At 46.7% G+C, this 3,281-nt stretch overlaps 1 pseudogene; it reads right to left on the bottom strand.

Moving 5' to 3' along the window:
• Window positions 1-1,946: 1,946 nt before the first annotated feature.
• On the bottom strand, window positions 1,947-3,039 carry LOC128116218 (glutamine synthetase-like; annotated as a pseudogene).
• Between the last annotated feature and the right edge of the window lie 242 nt (window positions 3,040-3,281).

The following is a 3,281-nucleotide window of genomic DNA, read 5'->3' as shown; positions in this document are numbered from 1 at the left end:
GGGCCAGTGGAGAACTCATCGTCTCCCTGGGCCTTGTTCTCAAGCCACAGCCTTCCAAGCACACCAAGAAACATTAGTTACTTTGACAAATAGGTCAGAGTACTTCAGACCTGGTTCTTCTCTCCTGAGTTTCCTAGCTGGGCCCTGTGGTCAGGATAATCAAGGACATGACCATAGTGGGCTCTCAGATGATGAATCCACACCTTGAGCTCTGACATCTGCTTCCTTTGAGTTTCAGGCCCCTGCATGGGTAGGAGGCATTGTCTTCTTCGATCCTAAGTATGTTAGCAGTGTATGTAAATGGCGGGGGTCTCTTGGAGAAGACCTGGTCTTAATATTACCTGGAGAAGACCTGGTCTTAATATTACCCAGAGGAGATCGTTTCTGTGTGATGAAGCATCCACTTCTGTTTCTGTCCATCTGTCCATCTGAAGTGTGATTCTTACTAGATTATACTCAGCCCCAGTCTGCATGAGCATCTAGACATTTGCCTGTTCCTCTTTGGAGAGCCCTGCCTCTCATACATGCTCCCAATGCTAGGGCCAGTATGAAGAGCTGAGTATGCTTGACGTTGCTTTGCCCAGTCCGGGTCACTGTAGACAGTGAGAAGCAGAAAAGTGTTTTCAAGAATATTAAAAGACAAAAACTGAATTGGAATTAGAATCAAAATCTGAAGGAGGCAGACAAAGAGTAGACAGAAGGAGGGCTGGGAGCAGGGTGTGCTGGGGAGGCAGCTTAGTTGGTAGAGTACTTGCCTAGCATTCATGAAGCCCTGGGTTCAGTCTCCAACACTGAATAAAATTGGGCATGGTGGCACATGCCTGTAATCCCAGCACTCAGGAGGTGGAGACAGGAGGCTCAGAGGCTTCTCTCTAAATGGTGCATTCAAGGCCGCTTGGATGGATGGATAGATTATATAAACATACATATATATATATGTATATATATGATAGATAAATGATAGAGGGAGGAGGAGAGAGAAGAGAAAGAGGGAGAAAAAAAGGAAAAGAAAAAGAAAAGAAAAAAGGAGAGACAGAAGTTGTAGAATGGCAAAGAAAAACAGAAGCTTCCGTCTGCCTTACATGATTATCCATACAACTGATGGACTCGCCCTTTGAATGACAACTACCATCTGGCATGCTACGCTGTAGCATCCTATGATGCCCTTATTTGGACCTGATAACACTGTATTAAAGTGCTGACTGTGATGCTTCTGGCCTGCATTTTCTCATTCCCTGCTGTGGATATCGCTCTGTATAAATAAAATGCTGATTGGCCAGTGGCCAGGCAGGAAGTATAGGTGGGACAAGCAAAGAAGAGAATTCTGGGTCAGGAGATGCAGCCAGCTGCTGCCATGAGTAATAACATGTAATATACCGGTAAGCCACAAGCCATGTGGCAAGGTACAGATTTATAAAAATGGGTTAATTTAAGATGTAAGAACTAGATAACAAGAAGTCTGCCATGGCCATACAGTTTGTAAGCAATATAAGTCTCTGTGTGTTTACTCTGTTGGGTGTGAGCGGCTGCGGGACTGGCGGGTGAGAGAGATTTGTCTCTGAACGTGGGTCAGGCAGGACTGGAGAAAACTTCAGCTACAATTCCCTGCTCTTAGCCTTTAACGGCCAGAACTCAGGACCTTCAAAAAGTACAATGGTGTAGATGAGGCACTAATTTTTAAAGTGTGCACCGCTATAATTATTGTGTCCTAAATACAGTTTAGGAGCCCAAATCCTCAGGTCTAAAGAGGGAGGGTCATTTCTCACAGTCCATTCTCCATGGTCTCTTTCCTTGTTACTAATATTCCTTTTGAGATTTTACTTTTTAAGGAATAAAAAGACTTTGATATTCCATCCTTTGAGTTACAACTGGGACACCTGGGAGAGGGAAGAGTTGCAGTGGTATGAACTAGGAAGGGGTCAAGATCACTGGAAGCCTAGTGCACTTTAGCTTTTGCGTTGGAAGGGCTCGTCGCCAGTCTCGTTGAGAAAACATGTGCGGACAATGGCTCCTGTCACTGCAAAGGGGTCACAATTGGCAGAAGGATGACAGTCTTCAAAGTAACCCTTTTTCTCCCTGCCGACAGTCTGGGAAATGCAGATGTGGGCACTGGGGTTGGCAACACCAGCAGAAAAGTCGTCAATGCTGGAGTTTTCATGGGATCCAATCAGACACTGGGCATTGTCCAGGCCTGTCTTGGGATTGTAAGCCAAATGTGGTACTGGTGCCGCTTGCTTAATTTCTCAGTGGCCTCCTCAATGTACTTCAGACCATTCTGCTCCCGCACAGCCTTGATGCTAAAGTTGGTATGGCACCCTGCACCATTCCAGTCCCAGGAATAGGCTGGAGATCAAAGGTTGCTATCATCCCAAAGTCTTCACATATATGATTTGAGATGAAATGCGCTACCCAGAGATGATCTCCCATGCGGATTCCTTCCCAGGGTCCTATTGGAATTCCTACCAGGCAGGCATGACCTCAGCATTTGTTTCTGTAATCTTGACTCCAGGATGCAAGAATGCCCGGTAGCAAGCCTCCACAATATCCCTGCCATAAGCTTTGTCTGTTCGCACGCCACAGTAATATGGACCTTGGGGGCCTAGGAAAGCCATTGGAAGGTCAACCAAAAGGGTGCCCATCTGTTCCCATGAGAGTATATTCTTGCTCCACTCCAAACCAGGGGTGCTGGTTGCTCACCATGTCCATTATCTGTTTACAGGTGTGCCTTAAATTGGTCTCTGCAGGCTTCCAGTTATACTTGAAAACTTGAAAAGAACACCAACTTGTTGGGCTCTTTGCAGAAGGGGTCCTGAAACATGTTGTAGCCTTTAGACCGAAAGGTACTAGAGCCATCAAAATTCCACTCGGATAATGCTTCTCTACACTTGGGCTCACAGTCCAGGGTGCAGGTCTTACAGCGAATCCTTCTCCAGTACCATCAACCCAGATAGACATGGCTTGGACTTTCTCACCATGGGGAAGGGACATGGACATTGGCTTGAGGCCTTTGTTCAAGTGGGCACTTGCTGAGGTGGCCATGGTGGAAGGTGTTCTGAGAGGTGGCTGACAGGATGATGGGTGGGTGGACAGGTTGCAAGAGCGAGGCGAGGTGAGCAGAGCCGAGAGGAGATTGGTGTGGCGCTCAGACGCTCTGCTCCACTTTCGATCTTGGCTCTGAGACTTTTTCCAGCTGCAACTCTCTCTCCCCAGCATTAGAGAAACTTTGTAGAAATTGGAAGCCAGGTGCTATGAACAGGCGCTTTTAGTGATGTTGTCTTTGT

This window comes from Peromyscus californicus, unplaced genomic scaffold, assembly GCF_007827085.1.
Source record: "Peromyscus californicus insignis strain IS unplaced genomic scaffold, ASM782708v3 Scaffold_20__1_contigs__length_68692818, whole genome shotgun sequence".
Classification (NCBI taxonomy): Eukaryota; Metazoa; Chordata; class Mammalia; order Rodentia; family Cricetidae; genus Peromyscus; species Peromyscus californicus.
This window is presented reverse-complemented; position numbering and strand designations above follow the sequence as displayed.